Source organism: Dermacentor andersoni, chromosome 3 (genome assembly GCF_023375885.2).
Source record: "Dermacentor andersoni chromosome 3, qqDerAnde1_hic_scaffold, whole genome shotgun sequence".
Classification (NCBI taxonomy): domain Eukaryota; kingdom Metazoa; phylum Arthropoda; class Arachnida; order Ixodida; family Ixodidae; genus Dermacentor; species Dermacentor andersoni.
The window spans coordinates 169865456-169884593 of NC_092816.1; the positions used below are offsets into that span (position 1 = coordinate 169865456).

The 19138-nt window shown below is 47.9% G+C and overlaps 1 protein-coding gene across 1 annotated transcript in view; it reads left to right on the forward strand.

Moving 5' to 3' along the window:
- The window catches only part of LOC126524167 (uncharacterized), a 109593-nt gene that overhangs the window by 12860 nt on the left and 77595 nt on the right, over nucleotides 1-19138 (forward strand). The gene's annotated exons all lie outside the window — the stretch shown is intronic.

Here is a 19138-nt window from a genome sequence, read left to right on the forward strand (position 1 = left end):
GAGGTCTGTCCGCTGGTAAAGAGGCTATGTGGTGACGAGGAGTCCTAGTGAGATGCCTTATATGGGTCCTGAGCACTTCAATGTCAGTGTGAGTCTTGACAAGGTGGTCTCCAGCGATTGCTATCGTAGCCACTGTTGAACTCCGAGACAGGTCAAGACAGATCCGGAGCGCTTGAGCCTGAACACTTTGTATTGTGCGTAGATTCGTTTTACCTGTGTTGATTATTGCTGACAAGATGTATCGCAGAAAGCCTAGAAAAAGCACCCTGTACAGTTGTAACATGACAATTGCCGACATTCCCCGAGTCTTGCCAGTGAAAAACTTGAACAAGTGACAGATGCTAATCAACCGCTGTTTCAGGTATGATACGTGAGGGCTTCATGACAAGTCCCGGTCGATTATGACGCCTAGAAACTTGCGCGATCGAACACGTGGTATTATTTGGCCATTTATCATTACGCCGTAGCTTGTCATGGGTTTGCGCGTAAATGGCACTAGTGCGCATTTCTCGGAGGAAATTTCCAGGCCTCGATTACGGAGGTAGATAGCAGTTTCTGTGGCGGCTCTCTGAATTCTCGCTCGCAACTGTAGGCGTGTTACTGCAGACGTCCATATGCAGATGTCATCCGCGTACATTGATAGCCTGACTGTGGTTGGCACGTGCTCAAGGAGAGCAATTAGTGTTAGATTAAATAACACAGGGCTAAGTACACTGCCCAGGGGGACGCCGCGGTAGCTATAATGTAGACAAGTATGGCGTTCCTCGGTGCTTACAAAAAAGGATCGTATGGAGAGATAGCTCCGTATCTATTGAAAGATCCGACCACCCACTCCTACATGTGCGAGAGCAGAGAGCATGGCTTCATGCGTAACGTTGTCATACGCCCCTTTGACTTCGAGGAACAAAGCAGCGCAGAGACGCTTACGGCATTTCTCATGCTGAATGTAGGTGACCAGGTCGACGACGTTATCGATCGATGATCGATCTCGTCGAAAGCCCGCCATGGTATCCGGGTAGGTGTTATGGTACTCCAAGTACCACTCCAGGCGTCTTAGCACCATTGTCTCCATTACTTTGCCCACACAGCTTGCCAAAGCGATCGGGCGATTTGACGAGAGTTCCAACGCGACTCGCCAGGCTTCAGCAGTGGAACAAGGCGGCTTGTCTTCCAGCTTGTTGGTAGCGCACCATCTCTCCAAGATTCATTGTACAGCTCAAGGAGAGCACCTCTCGCTCGCTCACCCAGATGACTCAGAGCTCGGTAGGAAATTCCATCAGGTCCTGGCGCTGATGTGCGGCCAAACGAAGCTAATGGTGCCTTAAGTTCGTGGATTGAGAATGGGAAATCCATGCGGAGATCACGTGGTGGCGGACAACTACTCGAAGGCGTTGGAATGTTTAGAGCTGTGATTTGGCCGGATAATCTGGCACATAAATCCTCTGCCACGTCAATCTCCGGTCTCTTTTGAGAAATGGCAAGAGCCTTGAATGGGAACCGCTGTACGGGGAATGTCCGGAGACAGCGCACCATTCTCCATATTAGGGATGAAGGCTTGCGTGGATCTAGCGACTCACAGAAGGCAGTCCAACGTTGCAATTCGAGCTTGTCTAACAGGCGGTGGATCTTCTTTTGCGAGCGTCTGGCGGTGCGTAAATCGTCCACTGTCTTCGTACGTCGGTATCTTCGTTCAGCACGTCATCGGATTGCTCGAAGTGTTCTAGTTCCACATCAAATTCCGTCAGTTTCGAAGAGCATGTGAGAGTGCGCATAGTGTCTTGCACCGCGCTCTTCATTACCTCTTCCAAGTCGAAAGATGGATTGGCGTCGCAATGTTCTTCCATCACAGACTGAAATTTAGACCAGTGCACTCTTTGGATCGTATCTCGTATTTTGGAAGGGGGCAGTCCTCTGATCTTGACGTACGTGGGGATATGGTAACTTCCATGCGTCTCTGTGTCCGCAAACCGCCCAGCACGCCTGACAAGGCTTCGTGAGACAAAAGCCAAGTCAAGACAGCTGCTGTATGTGGGGCCACGTAGAAACGTAGGGCTTCCATCATTCAGCCGCCAAAGTTCATTACTAGAGGCGAAAGATACCAGAACTCTGCCTCTCACGTTGACCTTCGAACTTCCCCAGAGTGTATGATGGGCGTTGAAATCTCCAATGATGACCCAGGGATGGGGAGTTGAGGATAGGATGTCTCGTAGTCTTTTGTGGCCAAATCGACTTGACGGAGCTAGGTACGCGCCCACGAAAGTAAAAGTAAATTCTTTTTCGTTATTCTTAGGCATATATATTGATTATCGTCGTTAGATGGCACAGGCTTATGAATGTAAGTGAGGTCACGGCGGATAAACACCAATACCTTACTGTTTTCACCAACAGTGGGCGACATAAACGATTCATATCTAGAAAGCCTGATCGGGCTCGATAAGTTCGGCTCGCAAATGACGATAATCGGAAACATATTGGCATACACGAAGCGACGGAAATCCGAAATGCGCTCTCTCAGTCCTCGGGTATTCCACTGAAAAATAGCTGCTTGTCGGACCTCATCCCTGAAGGACAGTGGCTGGGGAGCCATGATCTACTCAAGGGTTGCCACCACCGGACTCAGAGCGTCCAGTACTTGAAGCGCACTTCTGGCAGACTGTGTGTGCATGTTGCTTAGCAAAACGCGCATGGCATTCATTAAATGCCTAATAAGAGCTATCACTTGCTCATCTGTTTTCCTCGACCCCTCGGATACAGCACCTTGCTGTAGTGGGGGCGGCTTCTTCTGCGGCTCTTCTGCCGGTCGTGTACGTGGAAGTGGCGGCCATTCCTTTGTAGAGAGAGATCTGGCAGTTTTCTCCCTTCCGACATCGGTGTTTGGGGTGCTGGAGACTTCCGCTGATGGTGCTGCGTGACGAGGTGACTTTTCTTGAAAAGTTGATATTCTCCGTCGTGAAGTCCTTCGACGATGACGTCGTCTTCGCCGCACTTTCACCGCGGCCTCTTTGTGGGTAGAGCTGTCTCTCACCATTTGTTTAAGAATGGTGATCTCTTTCTTGATCTGGGGACAGTCTTTGGAAGAGGCGCAGTGATCACCCTGACAGTTCGGACACTTCAAAGTGGTAGCACTGCAGTTGTCTTCAGAGGGGGGTTCGGCGCATCGAGCGCACACGGCGGTATTTCTGCAAACACCCTTCACATGGCCATTCCTCTGACATTTGAAGCATTGCATTGGTCTCGGAATAAATGGTCGAACCTGGTGGCGAAAGTGGCCAACCTTCACGTAGGATGGAAGGCAGTCACCTTTGAACGTTATCTTCACACAACGTGTGTTACTGAGGCGACCAACATGCACAATGACGTTGTGTTCACTTGCTGGTTTTATGAGAACTGGGAGGTCTGCGTTAGGTATTTTATTGTCAATTTCATAGATGACTCCTGTTATTGTGGCACCATTCTCTAGCACGATGGAGCGGACCTTGATGTTACCCAGCTGCGTTACATGTTGCAGTATGTTCAGCGCGCTCGAGTTCATACTATCGATTGCCAGGATGTTTCGCCTAGTGCTTATCCTGACATCCTTGATCTCGTTCGGCACGGTGTTTTCTAGATAGACGGAGAGTGCTTGCCTGTTTAGGACGCGTAGGTTGTCAGTAGCGTTCTGCGGCACAAACTGGATGGAGTGAGGCCATCGTTGAGGTGCAGTTTTCATGGTGTTCGAGCTGGACGCCGAATATCCGTTGAGAATTCTTCGTTTGGCCTTGCGGTACTGGACAAGTCGAAAGCTGTCTTCCGGGGACTCGTCTCCTGATGCGGAGTACAGCTCTGTGTCCTCGTTATCACTGGATGTATTTCCTCGCTTCCTCGAACTGATGTCCGCGGGTGAACGGGCACCGTGAGGGTCCTCGGGGTGGTGTACATCCATCACCGCGATGTAGGGGGCGGTAGACCCCACAAGTGCAGTGAGAAGTCCAGAAAAGCACAGAGGCGGGCGAGATGTGTTCCACAAGAGAAGCACTTCGTCTTCACCGAAAAGCACCGAAAAGAAATGTTGTGGTTACCTACGTTACCTGTATCTGGTGGAGCATCTCAAGTGGAGGACGAATGTGATCATAAATTTCCAGGTTACGCGAAGATGTTACATTGCTTACCATGATTTTGCAAATATCCAACTGAGAAATTAGTGATAAATTTCGAAGCAGAATGCATTAAAGAAATTTTGCCCCTTGAAATCTCTGAACAGGCGTAGTTCACGCAAGATTTGATGTCGCTTATCAGTGTTGATGTAGAAAGTCGTAAACATGATGCTTCAGCATTTTATTTTATATAATATGTTCAATGATTTCTGCAGTAAACTTATTGCCTTAATACATAATTTTGCTCTCCACAATCTTTCAACTTCGTAAACGCATTAAAGCACGTCAAATTTGTGCCATGAATGGCAAGCAGAATTTTTTGTTTGTTCCGATGTATTTAGATAAAAGCTCCTCAGTTAAATATTCCTCCTAATACTAAGCTTTAAATGTCCCACCATAAAACGCCCATTACTGTTATGGTGTGGATACGTTTATAAATCGCTTGGTGTTATTACACCGTGAAAAATTGGTATGTTGCTAAGACTTCAGAAATAACTATAAAACACGGATGGCACAAACAACATGCACAACCGTAAACAACCAACTGAACTGCTTCTTAAAACAAAAGCGCAAACTTTGGATAAGTGTGGCTTGTGTGAAATTGTGACTGAGTTAAATTTCGGACAAAACTTCTCACGCATGAGAACAAAAAAAGAAACGGAGAAAAAAAAAATGCTAGCTTCATAAGCTACCTCACATAACCAATGCTCTAAATGCTAATCCGTACCGGCGTCTGGAAGCAGGGCAGTTATTCAGAGAAAGGAAAGTTCATTCGTCGGTTTGAGGACATATAGTGTTCGCTACGAGATCTGCCAAAATTTCCAAGATGTATGTTTTTTTTTCTACTATTGCGATAGCAATTATATGAACCCTCCAGGCGCATTTCCGCCGTCGCCGTGAGGTTCCGTATGAGTGAAAGCATGTGAGGGTGAGCCGGCGAACGCGGTTCAATCTCGCGTGCGCGATCTCTTCGCCCGCCGCTCGATACAGAGTGGAGACAACCGCAGCGTCCTCTACGGCGTTGGTCTCGCGAATCGCGGACGCCGTAGTAGACGCCGTTGGCGAACACCGTAGGGACGCGTTGCCGGCATTCGTGTGTCTTGAAAGCGATCTGCGACGCGGCCAAAGTTTGCGCCCGCGCGGGCCTCATCTCCAAAGTGATGTGCGATGTTTGCAGAGTGCACGTAGGGCCGTAGCTTCGTATGTGCTGTGCTTTCGACGTTTCGTTCGCGTTCAAGTGAGAGGTACACGAAGGTCAATCCAATTGCTGCTGCTGCCGCGATTACTCACTCCAGCATCTTGACAGCGAGTTCCCGCGCTCATCGAGCGTAATGTATTCATGTTTAGCTGTGCGCGCGTAACACCGTGCTTCTTAATTTAGTTGAAACACGTTGGCGGGGTATTTGGTTTGAATCCATGATAGAATGTGCAAGTGCGACTGAACAAGAACGTAGAAAGAAGCATACACACGTAGACAGCGCAGTCTTTGTGTCTTTCTACGTCCTCGTTGCGTCACGCTTACACATTCTATCATTGTTAATATAGTTAGTGAGCGAATGGTTACAAGCTTATGCGGTCGATAAATCTACTATCCTGACTTCGTGCAGCTATCTACTAATTTGCTATCGCAATCGGGGCTTCGCCTTTAGGGCGGAACAGCGATTTTTTTTCATAGCCTGCTCGTTAAGCGGCCTAGACATTGACGGTTCAATGATCCCTCTCATAAACCCGATATCTATGCTCACGAAAGAGCAATAAAACAGAGCGGCATTGGTTTCTTGAAACGTCACCGCGCACGCAATGGGCTCGATGCAGCAAGTGAACTTGTGCCAGAGAGATCGCGCGGGCTCCGCACAGTGAGTATTGTACAATTACTCTCATTCACTCACGCGATCACGCCCCTGAGGGCGCGCACTTCTCCCTGCGGTCAAACCACGACCCGCATTGTGCGTCGACCGAGTGCGCGCTTGTCTGCACAACCGTCACGTGTTATGCGATCATTACTCTACCCTGCGGGCGCGCAAAAGCAAAGTGAAACTCTCCATGAGCTCCTCTGCCGCTACCGGGCCGTCGTTCGCAGTCCCGGACAATGCAGAACAGAGTGCTTGACGTGCTGCTATGGTTTTCCATGTACTATAGCACTGCGCTTCTATGGCGGTGGTAGCTCAACGCGTCGTCTCTAGCAGCTACGTCAGAAAGGAAGAGAGCATCGTAGACGGCGAGAAAATTAAAAAGACATAACTGTGCCGTACTAACAACCTCGCTAGGGGGCAACCAGCGTTGAAGGTTCGCGTAACAGGAGTGTTGCAGTGCAAAGTCTAGTGAGCGGAAGAAAGAGCTGTGAGTTGGGCCTGCTACGGATTCGTATCAGCAAATTTGCTTCCCGTGTTGAGATGCATCTGCCCAGCTTGTGAATTGGCTGGACCAGTGGTATAATTATGGAGGGAGGGGGGGCGGGGGGCCGTGGGTTTCGGGTGTCAGGTGGGATGGGGGTGTCATATATGTCTGAAGACTCTTTCTGCCGGCTTGACTGGGCGTAAATCGTAGCGGAACATTTGATGTGCGGTGCGCTCGTGCGGTGCGCTGATTTCGCACCATGGTTTGTGTGTCGTCAGTATGTATGCAGTTTTCCATTTGTCAGTTTTGTATCGTTTGTATTAGTTTTGTGTCAGTTTCGCGGCATTGAATAAAAACATTGCCTCCTAGTCATAGCTAACCATCTCTTTGTCATTTTTTGTTGTTATGACGGTTGCGACCCACAGGGCGGGTTATTGTGCCCTATTCCCTTTAACCTAACTATGGTTCGCCTTATGGTTAAGGGCAACAGAAATGAACAAGCGGTTTTAGCCAGAAAAGATGTCTATAGTGCTGCAAGTGCTACTGTGCTGTCCGGTGAAGGTACGCGGTGACAGTAATCGATTATGATCGCATGTCTATGCTCCTTTCTTTCTTTATCTCTACTTTGCTATCACTTTACGTCCCCCTCCCATCTGGATCTTCCCATCTGGTTAACTTCTCTGCCTTTGCCCTTTCTTCTGCCTCTCTCTATGGTTGGCCTTCCTGAAATATTACACAAGACAATTCACCTATCAACGTACGCTGATGATATTTGTCTTTGGTCTTCTGCGGTAACTGTTCTTCAAGTGCGCGCAAGAATTCAGCGGGCAGCCACCCGAACATGCTCTTATCTCCGCAAACAAGGGCTTTGTGTGTACATAAAAAAAATGTGTGTTACTGGCGTTTACGCGCAAACCCATGGCACCGGTACCGTGTTGCTCTCAATGGCCAGGGTATCAAATACCAGAAGTATCACCGCTTCTTATGTGTGATTATTGACAGGGACCTCTCATGGAGCCCCCACTGCATCTAACTGAAGCGGAGACTAATTTTGATTGTACATGTAATGAGGTTCCTGTACGAAAAAACCTTGGGCCACGTCGGTACGATTCATGCGGCAGCTCTACAGAGCACTGTGTCGGGCCTTTTTACGGTACAGCTTGCCGGTTTTGGCAAACAGATGTAAAACAAACAATCATGCCCTTGAAAATTTGCAAAGCCAGGCTCTACGGGCATGTATTGGACTACCACGATGCGCCTCGACTTACGCAACAATAATGATTGCTAGAGACTAATTGGTTTCAACATATGTAACGATTAACATCTTTAGAGCACACATTACCCAGTCACTATATTGCTGCTTTGACAGCACAAATACCTCAAGCCACATTTTCCAAACTTGTTACGACACATCGAAGGTACCTTCCGTCGGGCTTTACCCAGCAGCAAGACCATTGTTATCCCTCTGGTGCCTACGACAGCCACAGGTACGACTCACGATTCGGGGAATTGCGAAGAAGACCCATCATTTAACCGTTTAACAGTGGTTCCACGTCAGTTCACACTGTCATTACAGAACGAGGCATATGAACAAATAACGCACATTAACACTGATGGATTATCCTGGCACAATTACGTATAAAGTGTCCCATATAACGACCTCTACGGTAACTGAACTTGCCGCTCTACGTGCCACTGTTAATTACATCCCACAAACCAAACCTCGAAAGTGGGTCGCTTTTTTTTCTGACTCCGAGGCAGCCCTTCAGAGTCTGCCGTCCGCCTTACGATGCAAGACCCATGAACAACTGGTGTTTGAGACCATAGAGATTATCCTTCCTAAAGACCCTATCCTATCCATAGAGATTCCTATCCATCCTATCCATAGAGATTATCCATTTACTAAATTATCCATCAAGCCTCATAAACGGACATGACACTATCTTCCAATATCTTCCGGGGCATTGTGGTATCGTCGGAAATGACGTTGCTGATCATGCCGTCATGATGCATTCCAATATCGAACACCAACTAGCCCGCCTTTCCCTGTTAAACATGCCGTCCGGTCAGTCCATAAAGAAACCCTGGCACTTAATTCCTATACCCTTATCAAGGACAGACGCTGCGAGGGGTCGTTTACACGTTCAAACCAAGACTAAATCTTTGTGGCGCACCCCGATTTTCTCCAACTGCTGTCTCGACCGGCTGGATCCTACATCGAAGCTGCAGATTCCATCGAACTTCTTCCGCCGTGATGCAAGTTTACTGCGCCGCCTCTGGTTTGGGGTGGCTTTTACGAAAGCCTACTCATTCCTTACTGGAATGACCGACACACCAATTTGTGACTCGTGCAAATGTGAAGAGACGATCGAGCACGTGTTGCGTCTTTGTGATCTCTATGAGACCGAACGCGACGTTCTTCGGAGGATGTTAAACCGATTAGACAGGAGACCATTTTCAGAGGCTAAGATTATTGGACCGTGGCCCCACGCGACGCAGGCTTGCATAACGACGCGGGCGCTGCTAGGTTTCATGAAATCGTCTGGCCTCAGTGACCGATTGTAGGCGTCAAGTTAGGGACAACCGCACGTATTCACAATGGTAGTACCTTCTTCCCTCCTTCTCCTTTCTTTTCTTCCCTTAAACACCTTCCTCTGTCTAGGGTAGCAAACTGGACGTGCGTCTGGTTGACCTTCCTGGAATCTTTCCTTCCTTCTTTTCCTCCTCCTGTTGTTATTGTGGTTGTTGTGCGACTTCATGTCACAAATATAGTGTCCTGTTTCAGTTGCATGGAATCTTACAAAAAGGTGAATTTTGTGAGGATATCTCCTGGTATTCTATCAGGTGATGTGTCTTTGTGAGCATTAGGAACTCGGTATCGTGCAAAATATAACAGATAATGAATAAGGTTATCTTAAATAACTGCTTAATTAGCAATTATGGAGGAAACATTGCAATTCGGTAATCGAGTACTCAAAAGTCATATTAACTCAAGAAAACTTCATCTCTAAAGAAAATTGTCTTGGGTGCTAGAGCCTGCAATACTTTGGCACTGCGGGCAGCCCGGTATGGTTGTACCCAAAGACATATTAAATAGTGCACCAGAGACGTCGATCTGTCTATCCTCTCTATTGCGAGTGCAGACCAAGAGTAGTGCAAGCTTTCCCTGGCACGGGCTTCATGGTGGCCTTCTCCTTTTTTGCATGGTCCAGGAATCGACGTGAAAAGAACTCGTGATTGTCATAGCATTGGCGACCGCGCAGCACGAAAGCAGGTGACGTTTTCTGATAGGGTAAGGAGGTCAGAGTCACTGACACGCTATATAATTTTCGTTTCGGTTCACGGCTGGCCACAGCCAAAAAAATCTGCACGTCGTAGTACCTACGACGATTTTTGTGAAGTTGTTGCTATAGGCAACCTGTGACTGTCGGGATCAATTTTGCAAATGCAATATTGCTTCTAAAATCGCTAATTAAATCTTCGTCTGTATTGACTGCCAAGCCTAACAGTGTGACAGCAGATGTGCAAATGCGCTTATCACAAGCACACGAGTACACGAGTAGAGCACCCTGGGTTATTTGATGCGCAAAATAAAACAGCCTGTATATCTGCTATATTAATGGTCTACAAATCGAAAGGGAAGGGCTGGGGTGGGGTGTCCGAGGCGGCTGTGCTGGTGCTGAAACATCACCGCGCCCCACTCGCCTGAAATTTACGATATCCTCGCCTTCCTGGCTACACGCGGGGGGGGGGGGAGGGGTTGCTACAGAAGACCTATTGGCCCTTGTGACAGACGACCCAGCTACGCTACTGTACTGGCCGCAGCTATGCTTGAAAGTGAAGGATACTGTTCTTTTACGTGCCAAAACCATGATCCGATTACGAGGGACGCCGTAGACTGCGAATTATTTACCGACTGGGATTCATTAGCCGATACGCAGTACGCGGTACACAGGCGCTCGAGCGTTTCTCTCGCCATCGAAATATTTTTACGTACGAGTGCGTGTGTTCCTAGCAGCAATCATGGCCATAGACAGAACTTCGATGGTGTCATCGGGTTAAAGAAAACGTTGACACGGCATGCGCCCCTTGTCTTTAAATATGTAGTGCTGTTTTTGTGGCTTCCCTACCGGACGGTGTATGCATACTTTAGTTACCCGTTAAAACTGACACAGCACCTCCTGGCCAGTGATGGTTGCCCATGACACCAGGAGGAGGACAGGAGCGCGAATGTTTTCAGAAAGGGGAAAATATGAATACGAACAACAATAATACGGCCATGTTGCAGTTACAAGAAACGAGCATTGAGAGGAGTGTGAATTAAGAAACCAACTCGGTCTTGGACGAACTTGTGCCAGGAAGAGCAAACAACACTCGAATTACCACAATAGCGGCCAGCGAAATCATTGGCTACCGAATTTCAACTCATTGCTCAACTTCGTAGGCCATGTATACATGCTACCTTAACGTCCACGGTACAATCGCTGGTGCTCGCTTACACTCAAGAACGTACAACGGCAACAGCTTAGCGGCAGATTCACTTTTACACGGAGGAATGGAGGCGGCTATGTTTTATTGCGAAACCGATTATATGGTCACTGCAGGCGCATTTCTGCCATCGCTGTTGCCGTCGCCGTGAAGTTCCGTAGAAAGTCCAATGGCGATAAAATTGTCGCCGTGCGGCGTATGCTGTATTTGCGAGCGAAAGCCTACGAGGGTGGAATGGCAAACGCGGCTCAATCTCGCGTGTGCGAGCGAGGAAGGCGGTTAGAAGGCGGTCCTCAAGCGCGCCCTCTCGTGTCGCGCCCGAGGAATGGGGGTGAGGCGAGGGAAGTGGGGGGGGAGGTGTTCTTCTCTGTCGGCTACTGCTTTCGGCGCAGCCGTATACGCGCCGTATCTTGAAAGCAGCTTGCGACGTTGCAAAAGTGCGCGCCCGCATGGGACTCATCATCAAAGCGATGTGCGATGTTTGCAGAGTGCGCGTGGTGCCGTAGCTTGGAATGCGCTTTGCTTTCGACGTTCCATTCGGGTTGAAACGAGAAATACACGATGGTCAATTTGATCGCTGCTACGGCCGCGATTCCCGACCCCAGCATCTTGACAGCGAGTTTCCGCGCTCATCGAGCGAGATGTGCTCATGTTTATCTCTGCACGCGTGATACCTTGCTTGTTAATTTACTTAAAACACGTTGGCGAGCTAGTTCGTTTGAATTCATGATAGAATGTGTAAGCGCGACTGAACGAGGATGTAGAAAGAAACAGACTCACAGAGACAGCACTGCCTCTGTGTGCGTGTGTTTCCTTCTATGTCCTCTTTCAACCACGCTTCCACATTATGTCATTAATAATTTAGTTAGTAAACGAACGTTTACAAGTTTATACGGCCGATAAAACTAATATTCTTACATCTTATAGCTATCTACTAATTTCCTATCGCAATCGGTGCTTCGCCTTTCTGGCGCAACTGCGAATTTTTGAAAAGGAGAGTGAGTCAACTCATTACATAAAATTTGGCAGTATGAAATCAAGTTTGATACAATAGCTAGCCGTCGAAGTCACAATTGTTGCTGATACATTGTTAGTACGAAGAAAATCAGCAACTCTGGAAATGCAGATGCAATTCTTACAATTAGGTGTCACATATGAATAAAAAATTGTCAATGAAAACCAAATCTTTTGTACGCAGATATCACTCAAACAGTACACGGACATTCTGTAAAGCAACTGGGTATTTAATTTGTAAACGCAACACTCTACTGAAGATAACAAAATATTTACTAACAAGATTGCTTACCCATTTACCTATTTATTGACAGACATTTACGTAGAAAATACCGTTTGCATTGAATGGGAAGAGATGAGGAGCGAGGACAAAGATGATATCAACAAGGGACTGAGGCAGGGCTGCCCTTTATCCTCACTGCTGTTTATGATGTACATGGTGAGGACTGAGTGGGCGCTAGAAAGAAGTAATATCGGGTTTATTCTCCCATACAAACAGGTGGGTACAGTAGTAGAGCAGCAGCTTCGAGGTTTATTTTATGCGGGCAATATTATGTTGCTGGCTAGCAAGCAATGATTTTCAATGTCTGGCTAATATCTGAAAACAGGAAGGCGAGAATTAAGGTTTGAAATTTAACGTTAGAAAATCAGGTGTTATGGCATTCGATGAAAACAGTGAACAGACAGTGGCAATACAGGGCCAGGAAATACCTCGGGTAAAAGAATATTTATACCTTGCTACATGGATAAACGAAGGCAATAGATATATGGAAATGCAGGAAAAAGGAATAACCGCAAAGGGGAAGCGAAATGCAGCCATAATGAAGCACAGAGCGCTATGGGAATACAATAGCTACGAGGTGCTCGGGGGTGTGTGGAAAGCTGTAATGGTTCCAGGACGTACACCCGGCCACAAAATATTACGGACCATGAAATTTGAGAAAAAGTTGAATATCTCCGCAACCTCACAACGCAGCCTGGTGTTTGCATTTCGGGCATCGGCTAGAATATGTTAAGAACATTTTCGTATACTGTTCTACCGGATACTGCTGCAGGCTGCTTGGAAATTTAACGTTTTGTGCGATCCCGTGGTCCGTAAACTTTTGTGGCCGGGTGTACGTCTGGAAATGCGGTTGTTTGCTTTAAATCAGGGGTGCTATCAGGACTCGATGGCAACCAATGGTCAGTGGGTCCCCTCGCATCGGGCACTCAGGGGAAGGCTACAAATGAAGCTGTGCAGGGTGATATGGGCTGGACTAGTTTTGAAGTGAGGGAAGCTCGTAGTAAAATTGAGTATGAAGAACGGCTGAGGAATATCGAAGAAAGTGAATGGACTGGGAGAGTGTTCAGGTATCTGTACAGGAAAAACATTGATTCACAGTGGAGGAAAAGAACTAGGAAGCTTACCAGCAAGTATGCGGCCTGCGGGGTGGGCAACACAGCAACAAGGAAGGTCAAGCGGAAAGTCAGAGAGGCTGAATTAATCTCATGGGTGGCGGCAATGGAAAAGAAACCTGCCATGAGTACCTACTTAAGAGGAAAAAAGGAAATCTGGAAAAAAAAAAGAATTTAACATTTAAAGGAAGCTCATTACTTTTCGAAGCGAGATCTAGATGCTGTATAACACACACCTATAAAGTGAGATATAAGGAAGAAGAAGAAGCATGTGCTTGCTGCGGCAAAGCTAGGGAAACGATGGAGCATGTTTTATTAGAATGTGAAGATATCTGCCCAGCGTTCGATTTAGGCACCACTGGACTCCTTGAAGCCCTTGGGTTAAGCGTGAGCAGGGGGAAAGTAAACATTTCCGCAACAGAGATTAGTAAGAGTCGATTGGAAGATTGGTGGAAAAGCAGGGAAACCACAAAAAACGGAGACGTACGAAAACAAAGTTCACAATACGGGGTCAGAAAATTTGAATATGGGAATGCATCGTGCGTATTTCGCTTTTTTTCTTCTTTAACCTAGGTAGGACATTAGGCAGGGTAATAGCAAGAGCTTAGTGGCACAACCCACCGCCCCATTCCAAAGGGGACGCTCATAACATCCATCCATCCCTCCGGCTGGCATCCAAGTGCCAGACCTTCCGCACTTTCCGTCTCATGCATATGCATTGCGCGCCCCGCCGCTGAATGCACTGCTCCCTTCTGCTACACTGTAATTGTATTGCAACAGATAGCGGCGTGAACGCACCCTTGTATTGCGGGGGCTGAAAAAAAGGTACTTATAGTTAATGATGCGGAAAAACCAAGCGGTCTCTTATGTCATCGCCACACGTATATAACATTGCTCAGGAATTTTATTTTTGTTCAGTGACATCAAACTTTGCCCTGCTGTAACTTACAAACGTTTTTTTTTTCTTCCTCAGTGTTTGTTCCCTCCTGACAATGTCGCGCTTTAGTCGCTGCTTCCGTGACCATCCTTGCCGATGTCGGTGACAAGTAGTTCTAGGCCGATTTTCCCCGATGCATCTCGGGCTACGTGAAGCATTTGGATCGACTTTGTGGATGGTGGAACCGTTAGCACAGCATATTTTCTCATTCTTGTATACGCCCTTCGCCTAGCGCAAATGCACTATTGAACTAATTGAACATCTCCAAGTAAAATGCGTCAAACAATTCCTAAAGTAGCACTTCCGCAAAACCTGCAGACATGAAAGCAGAGACTCTAATTCGAATATACGAAAAAAACATATTTCTGCGACGGGGGAAATAAAACACAAAACCTTAAAGCTGCCGTGCCGTTTGTTTTTTGCATGAGCTAAACAGCGAACGCGGACACGAAAAATGCCAATCGAATAAAGCCTAACCCCTTCATCGTAAAATAAATAAACAATGAAGAAGTTAGAATTACGTGCCCGATGGCGCCATCGAACCCCGATACGACAGCACAGCATTCCAATGCGCAAGCCATTGGGCCACACCCGAGCGTACACTTCCATTCTGCCGACGCCAACTACATCTCAGGTGATAATCGCCGCCTGTTTCACATTGAGATGCACGGGTGTGAAAAATTGTACCTACTTGACTTTGCAGACACAGCAATCAAACAAAGACACAAAGAAAGAAATACACAAAGAAATGGGTGTGCGTGAGAACGCACATCCACGTGCACCCGAGCAGATGCGAAGGGGCTGCCGCGTTTGTGCAGCTTGCAACGTCGACGAATGCGTTTAGACGGGGGCCTTCGGTATGACCGTGCACGGAGACTGCAATAACGCCGAAGTTAACGCGTGTCTCAGCACTCTCTATGCATTTCAACAAAGCTTAGTTGCATGTAAATTCCAACAAGGTGATCTGGTTCTACCGTATGAGAGAGAGAGATAAGCCATAAGGAAAAGGCAGGGAGGTTAACCAGGTTGAGCCGGGTAGGTTACCCTGTACTAGGCAAGCGCGAAAGAGGATTAAAATAGGAGAAGGGAGAAAGAAGGTCGCAATCTCCACTGTTAAGCGCACAAGCGTGCACCACCGAGTAAGTCACAGGCGGTCATACAGGCTGGTGCATTTCAAGAAACGCACCAGTGTCTTTGTAGCCTTGCACATAGCAGACGCACGAGGCCACGGGCCCAAGATATTCTCATCTGTGAGAGCACGGTCGTCTAAGCGCTCCAAAGCTGTACGAAGGGCACTCTTCTCGTCCTCGTATGTCAGGCAGTCACACAGGATATGTTTGATCGTTTCTTCGACATCACATCTGCTGCAATTGGGACTGTCCGCCATTCCAATTACGAATGAGTAGGTGTTTGTGAAAGAAACACCTACTCGAAAGCAGTACAGCAGGGTTTCTTGCCGTCGGTTTTAACCAGGTCAAGTTGCAATGTCACATGCGGTCCGTGGCATATAGACGCCGGTTGGTAAACTCCGCTGTGTTACATTTCCTTGCCGTAATAATATCGGCAAGACAGCTGAGGTGCCGCGCTCCATCCGTTCTCGTAAATGGTATCGAGGTGCTTTCACACACATCATGTGCCTCACGGGCTGTTTTGTCGGCACTTTCATTGCCAGCAACGTTACAGTGCCCTGGTAGCCACTGAAATAAAATGTCGTGACCTCCGTCCACCACTTGTTGGTAACGTAATCGTATCTCTGCTACCAAGTGTTCACGTGGGCTGTGGCGCAGAAATGATAAGAATAATAGCACGGCTGCCTTTGAATCACAGAAATATAGACTAGTAATTTCGTGGTTGTTGCTGCATGTATAGCATTGCGCTACGGAGGGCGGAAAGTTCGGATCCTGTCGATGTTGTGACGTAGTTGATCTTGAACTTCTTTCATATTGACATCTACGGAATGACCAGCGCACCAGTAGAGCTGGTTAGTGTCGAAGAGCTCTCTGTATGAACGTGAACTCCATTAATAATAATTATGGGGTTTTACGTGCCAAAACCACTTTCTGATTATGAGGCACGCCGTAGTGGAGGACTCCGGAAATTTCGACCACCTGGGGTTCTTTAACGTGCACCTAAATCTAAGTACACGGGTGTTTTCACATTTCGCCCCCATCGAAATGCGGCCGCCGTGGCCGGGATTCGATCCCGCGACCTCGTGCTCAGCAGCCCAACACCATAGCCACTGAGCAACCACGGCGGTGAACTCCATTGGAGTATGAGTCATGCAGTAGATGTAGAACGGCTTGATTCAGGGCACAAGTTTGCAAGTCGGACTTCTTTCCAACTCCTGGAAGGAAAAGCCGCGCTTGTGGCTGCCGGAGAAACCACAAAGGACAAGGCGATCTTGCTGCAGGTAAAACTTTAATAACATCATACGGTCATTTCGCATTTGTAACGCTGTCACAAAGGATGTGCGCACGCAGCCAACGCTTTGCCCCCCCCGTTGTCTCGACCTTCTCGCCTGGCCTTCTTAGTGGCTATCGTTATGCACGCGGTATCGAACAACTGTCCCTTCATTCACAATGACAACAGTGCAGATTACACCGAGGTAATTCATTACGTAGCTCACAACGGTTGTCCTTCAACCGGACGTCTTGGATGCTAGCGTAAAAGATGAATTGATCTGCTTTGATATAGTGCGTGGCTGTCAATGACAGAAGGAACGACCACCCCGCACAGCTGGCACGTGCAAGGAAGCTGCTGTTGCCGTGCCACCGAGACATGCGCGCACTTCGCAACACTCGCATTGGGCAGCCTTAATTAGGCAGCCTATGACCCACTCGGACAAAAGTTTAGCAAATTTGTTTTTCAGAGTCATTATTTACTTTGTTATCAGGAACCTCCCTGAGAAATCTGACGTCGATCCGAACATTTTATCGCGTGTCTTTTTTTTTTTTACTCTTTGCGCCGGCGGCCATATATAGTACCACTCGTTGCAGACGACATCGCCGGCTTTTCTACCTCATGCGACATGTAATGCTTCCGCATTAAAGGAACCCGGACGTGAGAGGCACGGATGCCGTAAAATGCAAGTGGAGGTGCAGCGCACCCTGTCAGCGTTGTCGATGGCAAGGGCACCGAAAGAACTGCGGCGACAACACTTGCAGAGGACGCATACAGACAGTGGTAGAAGTAGTCACAGTTCTCGCCACAAAAACCGGAGGCGAAAGAGCAACAGCAATTACTTACCGACTCACTGGTCACCTGCAGAAACTGCGAAACGGAAGAATCTCCAAGGAGGCGTTAGACATACCAGAAAAGATGAGGAACTATGTCAGAAATGTACTTCGCCTGGACCCCCGGTCAGGTATCGCTGACCGGGACTGCGCGCCACGACGCGAGATCACACTTGCCGGGCCTTCCTGCCGGATGGATCGAGGAGACAGGATGGCGTTCCCGCTTGCGCATCCCGTACTGATGAACCGCATGTACCCTGCGGTATACGATATGCTCTGTCCTTTTTGCAGAAGAGGAAAGGGCACCCTGCCGCACGTCTTGGCAGAGTGCACAGAACTCAAGACCCTCCCCCCTTCCCTTCCCACCAACACCCCCAATCCCCAACCCCTTGAGCGATGGGAGACCTTGTTAGCCAGCCCCACAGTGCCGATTCAGCTCGTACTGACGTACAGGGGACAGGAGCTGCTGGGAACATATGGGTCCCGTAACTAGGGAACCACCCCGTCTGGTCCCTGCGTGCAACATCGATTTATTTCGGGCCCAGTAAATGCTGCATCATCATCATAATCATCCCTCGAAATGCAAAAATATTACGTGAAAATATAACACCAGATGTCACGTGGTAGTGACGATATTCTTAACAGAAGAATCTACCGAGCACCGCACCCCTAACTCAACAGAACAGAAGCGGTAAGCTTCAGATTACTGCAAACAAGTTCCTATGTACGCAGCACGTTACTGCGCAGGATCGCGCCAACACAACACCCGTACTCTTGCAAGTTCCCCGGCGTCCCTAAGAGCCTATGCGAAATAGTATGGGACGGTGGGTACCACACCGCCAACGCACGCAACAACCGAAGGCTGGTGGGAGGCGTAGAGGGCGGCCAGGGACCTACGGCATCCTTGGATGAGTTGCTCTACACAAAGGTGACCGGACGTCCTGGTTTAGGCGGGACACGTCTCGCTTTTACGGCAGTGATCCCGCCAGGCCCTGCACACTCTCAAGTTCGAGCAATCGCCACAGAGGGCGAAAAATCAACTGCGTCGTGTTCCATTATGAAACACATAAGTGGAGCTGCTATAATTTGGTCGTATACATTAACTTGTACTTTTTATGCTAGGGGCGCTAAACGCGCCTAAATATTTTATCTATAAATGTACATATAATAACCGACAAACATAGTTACCATGTCATTTTCTAGAAAATAAGTAGCTCATTTTTTTTATTAGATTTCTGTTATTAAACTCTGTGCAGTATTACTTGAATAAAGGTGTTAAGGCACCAACGTTCGATAAGCAGTAGCTCATTGGTACCGATTGCAGTTCAGGCCGTTTATGGATTCAAGTTGTACGACGGTAATATTTGCGAACAGGGTAGGGTGGTTGTTTTGTTTGAGCAACAATACGCAGGTTAGCTTTAATTATACTGCCATAATAATATCTGAGCCGGTTCATGCATCCAACTTTTGATAGCGGGCACCAAGCGAACGTGTTTAAATACGGTGAATTTTATTAGCTGCGGCGTTTCATTGGCATCACGGCTACGCGGCTTCCATCGTTACTTAGTGATCTGCCGCGCCTGGCCGCGTAATGACATGTT